This window comes from Muscardinus avellanarius (assembly GCF_963383645.1).
Source record: "Muscardinus avellanarius genome assembly, chromosome: 1".
Classification (NCBI taxonomy): Eukaryota; Metazoa; Chordata; class Mammalia; order Rodentia; family Gliridae; genus Muscardinus; species Muscardinus avellanarius.
This window is the reverse complement of record NC_137786.1, coordinates 46,540,612-46,550,186: the sequence shown is the minus strand read 5'-3', so window position 1 is coordinate 46,550,186 and position 9,575 is coordinate 46,540,612.

Here is a 9,575-nt window from a genome sequence, read left to right as displayed (position 1 = left end):
ATTCTGTGTTTGGTAACTTGGGCTAGTCCAGATTTACCTAACTTGTTAAATGGGGTCAATTCAGTTCCAGAGTGGATTAATAAATGTCAGATGGAGAAAGTATCATTATAATATCCAGACTTAGAATGAACCAAAAAGAACTACTTAAGTACCTATATTCAACATGCTTGTCTTGTTGTTGTTACTGTGAATTGAACCCAGAGTCATTCTACCTGTGAGCTATCTCCTCAGACAGATTTTATTTCTTATTTGAAAATGGTCTCACTAGGTTGATGAGTCTCACTATTTCCTGAGATTGTCCTTGAACCTGTGATCCTCCTGTCTCAGCCTCCCAAGTACTAGGATTACAAGCATGCACCACCATGACCAACTTCATACTTGTCTTAAAAAAAAAAAGACATGTGTGGTGATTGCATTTCCAGTGGAATCACACCACCAGGAAAGTCAATTAGGAAGTTAATAAGCAGGTTAGGTGGGAGATGATGTAAACTTGGACTACAGTGATAAATGTGAGGTGGACAGGTTGGTTGGGGTAGGGTTATATTTTGCAGCTGACAGGACTTGCTGATTGGATGTGAAAGAGTGAAATTTTGGAATACCTCTGAGAAATGTCAAATAAGTGAGAAATGTCAAATAATTTGTTGAATTTTCACATCTGGACCTCTGAAGCCGTAATTGGAGACAGAGTCCTTAGCCAGAGTGTTGGAGAAGGTCACCTAGGAAGAGAAAGGGGAGAGCAAAGGACATGGATAGAGCAATGGCCACGGGTTTTCCCAAAATGCAGACCCTTAATGACTTGGTCAAACACAGCTTCAGTGATAGATTTGAATGTGTTAGGAAAACTTGAGGAAGGGGAAACCAATGTGCACATTTCTCTCAATATGTTTTATTGCAAGAGAGGCAGAAAAATGGAGCCCAAAACAGAAATTCGGTAAAGGGTCCTCAGCCTATCTGTGTGCTGATGAGAACAATACAACAATAACAACAAAAAGATATTTGTGTCGGAAGAAGTGAAAAAGCAGGGGAAAGGTTTCTAACTTTACAGTTCTCTGCTGGAAGAGAGAGATGATATTTAGAGGTGGTGGATATTCTGCAGGTGATTAGAATAATTGTTTATGTCACCTAACGTGGCTAACAGAACTGGCAAATGTTTATTCACTGACAACTGTATGCCTATGTATAGCCTCAACAGATTACAGTCTAGTGGGGAAACATGTAACTTAGAAAAAGTCTATATTTTCAGAATTTTTAGTGTGAGTTACTGGAGTTAGAGAATGTTTCAAAGAGAAGTAAGCAGAAGAGAACCGAAAGGAGGACACAGCAGAAACCAGCAGTTCTCTAAACATGGCCTGGGGACACCGGAGGACCCTAGGATCTTTTCTGGGGTTTGCAAGGTTGAAATTATCTTCATAATAATATTAAGATGCTGTTTGTCTTTACTCTTATTCTTTCACAAGGGAGTTGTCCAAAGGTTACATGATGTGATAAGAGGTTAAACACAGAAGTAGATGTGAGAATCCAGCTGTGTGTGTGTGTGTGTGTGTGTGTGCGCGCGCGCGTGCGCGTACGAGTGCGCGCATTCATGCTACTGGGGATTGAACCCTTGGGGGCATTCCATCTCTTAGCTACACCCCCAGCCTTATTTTATTTTCATTTTGAAACAAGGTCTTGCTAAATTGCTGAGGCTGTCTTTGAAAATGTGATTCTCCTGTGTCAGCCTCCTACGTACTTGGATTACAGATATGTGCCACCACACCCAGATCCAGCTATCTTTTATTAGCATAGAAATTAGATAGAGTTGAAAGTATCTCCTCATTATTTTTTGAGGGGGAGCAGTAAAACTATTTTTCACAAAGATATAGTATCCATTTTAATATGCAATAGGTTTTCACTATTATTTCTTTTTGTGTGTGTGTGATCTGGAATGGAACCCAGGGGCATTCTACTTCCAAGCTACACCCCCAGCCCTATTTTTATTCTTTATTTTGCAACAGGGTCTTACCCAGTTGCAAAGGGCCTCACTAAGTAGCTGAGGCTGTCCTCCAACCACGATCTTCCTGTTTCAGCCTCCCAAATGCTGGGATTACAAGCATGTGCCACAACGCCTGGCTTTCACTATTATTTCTTTCTTTCTTTCTTTCTTTTTTTTTTGGTAGTACTGGGGGTGGAACCCAGAGGCTTTCTACCTTTGGGCTATACTCCCAGACCTATTTTATACTTTATTTGGAGACAGGGTCTCACTAAGTTGCTGAGAGCCTCACTAAGTAGCTGAGGCTGGCTTCGAACCTGCGCGATCCTCTTGTTTCAGCCTCCCAAGCGTGGGGATTACAAGCGTGCGCCACCACGCCCAGCTTCACTATTATTTCTAATAAATTAATGCATAAGTACCAATAGATAAAAGCCATGAAGGACTTTTTTAAAATTTTTGGTGCCGAGGGTCGAACCCAGGGCCTTGTACATGCTAATAAGCATGTGCTCTATCATTGAGCTAAAACCCCAGCCCAATAACTGTTAAAAGTGTAATGGGGCAGGCGTGTGGTGCATGCCTTGTGATCCCAGCATTCAGGAGGTGGTGGAGACTGGAGGATCGTGGTTTTTGGAAAGCCTCAGCTACTTAGTGAAGCTCTTCACATCTCAGTGAGATCCTGTTTAAAAAATAAAGAGATTAAAAAATAGGGCTGGATGTGTAGCTCGGAGGTACAATGTTCCTGGGTTAAAAAAAAAAAGAAGTGTGATGGGGTCTGAAGACAAAAATATTTGAAAATTGTATGAACAAGTTTCACATAATGGTGTAATTCAAATTTTTGAGAATGCATTTCATCAGATGTTGAAGTTAATACCAGTTCTCTGAACTACAGTTGTATGTCACAAATTGATTAAACTAGATACAAAGTGTTTTTGAAGTTATTTTGTGCTTTAAGACCTAAAATATTGCATAAAAAGGAAGAGACTAATGCTTTCTGCTAGTTTTGTTGTTTGTAAAAGTCACCTGCTCTTCGGTCACTTACTGCCATCTACTGGAACATAATTATAAGAAATATACAAATCTAGGAGGACTGGAGCGTGCACTGTGTCCCACAGGGTTGTGTAGTACAGACTGGTTGTGACAGCCTTGAGTGCCAGCGGAAAAATTTGGTAGCAGCAGTTCTCAATTAATTGCTTTGAGACCAAAAAGTTAGGGAAGTCTAGCATGAGCAAAGGAACAGAGGTAGGATGGAACACATTGGGTTCAGAGAGTAAGAATGCAGGGACAGGAGTGAAGCCAAAATTTAGAGTTAGAATGGGAAATAAATAAATAGGCAGAGTAGGGTCAGACCATTGGAAAACCCTTGACATTTAAAGTTGTAGCACCAGATAATAACTAAATGTTCTTAAGCAGGGCATTAGCTGGAAGTAGAGCCTGGGAAGCCGCAGGAAACAGTGATTGGCAGGAGGCATGGACAGAGAGATGGAGGAATGGATGGGTAGGTGGAAGGATGGCCAGCCAGCTGGGAGCAAAATAGTCCTGAGAAGACCAGGAAAGAATGCATTGATCTCTTGGTATATTCTCTTATTTTGGAGCAGAATATTGGAGCGGGGATGGGGATGGAATTCTCAGTGATTGGCCTGAGGATTTTTGCCTCTAAGTTCTATAAGAAAAACATTGAGATTTCTGCTCTGTCCTTGAGAAAGGAATGGGGTAAAGTTTGGTTTTGAGATATTTGGCAAAGTCAACCATTAGGTTTACTCTTAAATAAAAGTTTTACTCTGCTGCCCTCTTCTGGACATTGCATAATTGCCAAAATAATTATTCTACTGGTTTTCAAGGAGCGCAGACTAAATTGTCACTAAAATACAGAAATTCAGCTGCAAAATAGGAAAACAACAAAAACAAAATACAAACAGAACTTAAGTCAACCCCAAAATGTGCAAACTTAGAAATATTTTTAACTTTTCATTTTGAAAATTTATTTATAACCTACTGTATCTTTTTTCTAAGTTCACCAATTGTTAATATGTTGAAACATCTCCACTTTCACATACAGATAGACACACACACACACACACACACACACACACACACACACCTATGCGTGTATGTATATTTTTACCTTTCCATTCGCCTGTAAACTCCATGTTATTTTCTCAATAATAACCTTTTTATATAATTCCAATACCATGATCACATCATTAAAATGAACATTAATTCAATATTATGAATATACAGCCCATATTTAAATTTTCCAAGTCTTTTATAGCTGCTTGTTATTTTCTATTTTGTTAAAATTTGGATCAAGATTCACATATTGCATCTAGTCTGTTTTAATCTAGTGTAATTTACCCCCTACTTTAATCTGCTTTTCACAACATAAAAGTTTTATGAAGCTGTGTGCAGTGGCACATGCCTTTAGTCTCAGATTTTGAGAGGCTGAGATAGGAGGATGACAGGTTCAAGTCCAGCTTCAGCAACTTAGCAAGACCCTGTTTCAAAGTAAAAGACAAAACAGGGCTGGAGGTATATCTCAGAGGTAGAGTGCCTCTGAGTTCAACCTTCGGCACCAAAAAATGAAAACAAAACAAAAAACTTTTATGAAGATATAAAGCCTCATCTTGCATAATATTCTATGTCAGCACTTTTCTGATTATTTCCTCATAATTTGATTCAACTTAGTTTATACACACACACACACACACACACACACACACACACACACACACACAGAGTTTACTTCTTCCTATATTAGGAGTCACATAATTTCAGGCTGCTCCACTATTGGTGATGCTAAATGTAACCGCTCTTTTCAGGTAACAACTAACAGATCACCATTGGAAGATACTAGTTTCTTTTTCTTTTTGTACTTAATAAATAATTGTTATACTATTGTATCTGAAATGTTCCACAAAGGTTCATGTATTGAAGACTTGGTCCCCAATGCAGCAGAGTTTAGAAGTGGGCTTTGGGGAAGTGATAGGGCCATGAAGGTTCTGATCTCACTTGATTAATCCATTTATGGGTTCACAACTGAATGGACTGCTGAGAGGTGGTGGGAACTGTAGGACACAGGACCTTGTTAAAGGGTGTAGGTCTTTGGAGCTGTGCCCTTAAGGATTGTCCCTGGCCCCCTTTTTTCTTTCTGTGTTTTTTGTTTGCCATGAGGGAGCCAATCTGCCCCACCACCTGCTCATGCTATGATGTTCTGCCTCACCATAAACCCAGCAGCAGTAAACCCAGCTGACCACAAGCTGAAACCATGGGACAAAATAAATCTTTCCTTTAGAGTCATTTATCTCAGGCATTTTGTCATAGTAACAGAAAGCTAACACAGTGATTTATGGAATGATGCTCTATCACCATTTGAATATCTTGTTTCCCAATAACATTTCACTAAATAATTTCAGCAGCAATAATGATTCGTGCCTTGGTCAATTATAGTGGGATCCACATTTCTGATCCTATTACCTTTTCTGTTTGTTTGTTTGTTTTGTGGTACTAGGGGTTGAATCCAGGGACATTCTACCTCTCAGCTACACCTCCAGCTCTAGTTTTCAGTTTTTATTTGAAACAGGTTCTTGCTAGGCTGATTGCTGAGGCTGTCCTCCGACCTGTGGTGCTCCCGTCTCAGCCTTTAAGGTACTGGGATTATAGTTGTGTGCCACCATGCCCACCTCATCTTTTCTGTACTTATTCAATACTTTCTTGGCTGGAATTCTTTAATTATAGGTTTCTTTTTCTCACTTCTTACCTTCTAAAGTCATCGTGGGCACTACTAGTGATGTTGAACTTTTTTCATATACCTGTTGGCCATCTATAGGTCTTTGAGAGGTGTGGTGTGTGTGGTGTGTGTGTGTGTGTGTGTGTGTGTGTGTGTGTGTGTGTGTATACATGTATATATATTGCTTTTGAGTGTTTTAAGTTTCTATTCTAGATATTAACAGCTTTTCAGATGTATAGTTAACAAATATTTTCTCCAATTCTTTATGTTCTCTTCATTCTAATGATTGTTTACATTATTGGGTAAAAGCTTTTAAACTTGATATAATCCCATTCATTTTGATTTCTGTGATTTTAGGCTCTTCTCATTGTCCATCTCAATGTCCTGAAGTCCCCTTTGTTTTCTTCTAGTAGTGTCATAGTTTGAGGTCTTACATTTATCTTTAATACATTTTGAGTTGGTTTTCGTAGCTCATGTGAAAATTTGTTTCATTGTTCTACATGTGATTACCAGTGTTCCCAGCACTACTTATTGAAAGGCTCTTTTCTACCCTGTATGTTCTTAGTACCTTTGTTGAAGAGCAGTTGGCTGTCGATGTGTGGTTTTACTTCCAGTTCCTCTGTTTCATTGGTCTATGTGTCTGTTTTTATGCCAACGCTATGCTATTCTGATTTCTGGAGCTTTGTAGAATATTTGAAATCAGGTAGTATAATGCCTTTGGCTTTTTTTCCTGCCCTCAAATTGCTTACTATTTGGGTTTCTTTTTGGTTCCATACACATTTTAAGATTTTTTTTTGTAGTTCTGGGAAGAATGTCATTGGCATTTTGACAGGGAATAGCATTAAATCTATAGATCACTTTGGGTAGTATAAATCATTTAATAATATTGATTCTTCAATTCATGAACATGAGATGTCTTTCAATTTTTTTGTTCTTTTCAATTTCTTTAGTGTTTTATAGTTTTTGTTGTAGAAATCTTTCACCTCTTTGGTTAAATTTATTCCCAGAAAATGTTGAGGGGGTAACTATTGTAAATGGGATTTTTAAACATTTCTATTTCAGAATTCACTATTGGCATTTTAGCAACATTACTAATTTTTGTATCCTTCAACTTTGATAAATTCATTTAAGTTCTAAAATGTACATTCCTTAAACCACATTTTACAAACTCTTGAAAACAAGTGTACAGATACAAATGACTTCTTAAGTCAGTGACATTTTCCAAAATTGGGCTATCTAGTTTCTGAATTTGATCATGTGGAAATGACTACTGAGCAGAAATAAGAATAAAAGCAAAAAACAACAACATTCATCTACAGTGCAACAAAGTGAGATTAAAACCATGCAGCTGAGCAAATGAGTTCCCTCAGTATTTCCAGAATTGTGTAGTTATCAAAACTCTCGTTTCCACATTTGTAAAATAGTGTAGTCATCATGCTTCAAGGTTTGCTGGACAGGAGAGTAGCTGGCAAATAAATCTTTATTGCCCTTCTGCTGGAGCCAGCTGGCAAAAGTATGGGTTCTGAAGAGAGGCGTGAGGATTAACAAGCATGGGAGGGTGATCTAGTCTCTACTAGCGCCCCAACTTATTTTTCTGAAGGCAGTTTATACAGTTTCTAGCTTTGGGTTGCACAGGAATGCAATAATGACAAGTCCAAAGTAATATATCACTTGTAAGTCAAACAATACCCTGGTACAACATAGACCTAATCTTAACTAGCAGACAGAACAATTAGCATCAATAATTCTGAGAGGGTCTTATTTACTTAGACTCCATGACTCCAAACCTTGTTGTCTCTGGGTGAAGGACAGTCAGAAGGGCACTTTTGAATAAGGGTGAGACAAGATAAGGTAAAAACCTTAATGGTTCCCCACATCCTTCCCAAGAGTTTAACATAAGACAGTGTTTATGCTTTTTAAAAATACTATATGATATAAAAGTAGTTGTATAAACAGAATCGATTAAATTGAATTTACACCATCTGGGAACAGTAGTAGCATTTTTGTGAATATATGTAATGTTACATCATTTAAGGAGAAGTTAAAAAGAAGTATAATTTTCATTGAAGGTTAAAAATATTCTAAAGCTTTCTATATTTTTGTCAAAAACCCCTTAGATGCTAATAGTAGGAAAGGCTGTATGTGAGTACAGGGAATATATGGGAAATCTCTGTACCTCCTGTCCAATTTTGTAAAAAAAATATTTTAAGTGCTTCACCATAAAAATGTTTGAATAGAGACATGTGTATCATGATTTGAACCTTACACAATGTATACATATTAAAACATCATATAGCACCCTATAAGGGTGATTTGATGTATCAATTAAAATAAAGATATAGCTGGGTGTGGTGGCGCACGCTTGTAATCCCCGCACTTGGGAGGCAGAGACAGGAGGACTATGCAGGTTCGAAGCCAGCCTCACTGGCTTAAGAGACCCTGTTTCCAAATAAAAATATAAAATAGGTCTGTCTGGGAGTGTAGCCCAGAGGTAGAAGGGTTCCATCCCCAGTACCACCAATAAATAAATAAATAAATAAAATAAAAAATTACTTCTTGAGAAGATCCTTTGTTAGAAAGAGACTGAGTATATAAAGAGGCTAGAGCAGTGGGTGATGATTATTTTGCTGCCTCCACAAACGAGGACTCAGATGATAAGACGGCATGTTCCCAAAGGGGACAGTCAGTACCACTCACTGATCCCAAGTGGGACTCCAACATCTCGAAAAATGAATGGGACAGAAATCATTATCTATACTGCATAGAGAAGGGATTAAGGAGAGCTAAGGTTAAGCCCCTCGGTTATGGCCAATTAGCTGCCATATATCAAAACCCCGATGAGGCTCCTATGACGTTTTTAGAAAAATTAAAGGAAGCTATAAAGTTCACTAACCTAACTCTAGACTCAGTAAAAGGGGAGGCCATCCTCAGAGACAAGTTTTTAACCCAATCTGCAACCAGATAGAAGAAAGAAATTCCAAAAACTAATGTCAGATCTGGGAAAATACACGCTGGAACAATTAGTGCAGGCTAATAACTCTGTCTACTATAAGAGACTTAGGGAGGAACAGAAGAAAAATCACCAGGTGAAATCCTGCTGGCAATGTGTCTAAATGCCAATTCCACAAGAACTGCAGTATGGGTGCATGCCAATCCCACAAAAACCCAGGCTCAGATCTGCTTCGGGTGCAGAAAGCCAGGGCATTTCAGAAGCCAGTGCCCTCGACCAGTAGGTTACAAATGCCCTAAAAGGCCTTGCCCAAAATGCAGAGGGCACCATGGGAAGTCTGAGTGTCCCCAGATCCCTCTTATAAGACAGTCTTATCCTAAGATTGTTCCAAATGGGAAAGAAATAAATAGGGATATCAGAAGGCTAAAAGCAAGTCACAGGTTTAAGCATTTAAAAGAATGATTGTGTAGGATAAAGTTTATGAAAGGAATAATGCATGTGATAAAGATATTTAAATATTATTCAACAGGTTTAGAGTGAGGTTCTATTAAGATAATTTCCTGCATTTTCTACTGCCCCCTTTTTCTATGGTTATCTAATTTCACTTCTAAAGTAAAAGTTAACCCTTGTGTAACTGTATTGCTATATTTGTGCTTCCCAAATTTTAAAAAAGTATAAATGGGTATTAGACAAAACACCAGCCAGTTTAGCTATCCCAGTTCATCACAGCTGCCTGAAGTCAGCAGCCTCAGAACCAACTGTCCCAGAGACAACCCGCCAGACTGCTCACAAAGTCTATATGGTTCCTCATGGGTGGCATGGCTCCTACCCTTTATAACCCCTTTCCATTTTACTTTTTGGGCCATGTCTACTAAACTGTATTGTGGGTTTTGTTTCTCACAGACTTAAAGCTGTCAAACTTCAGATGATGC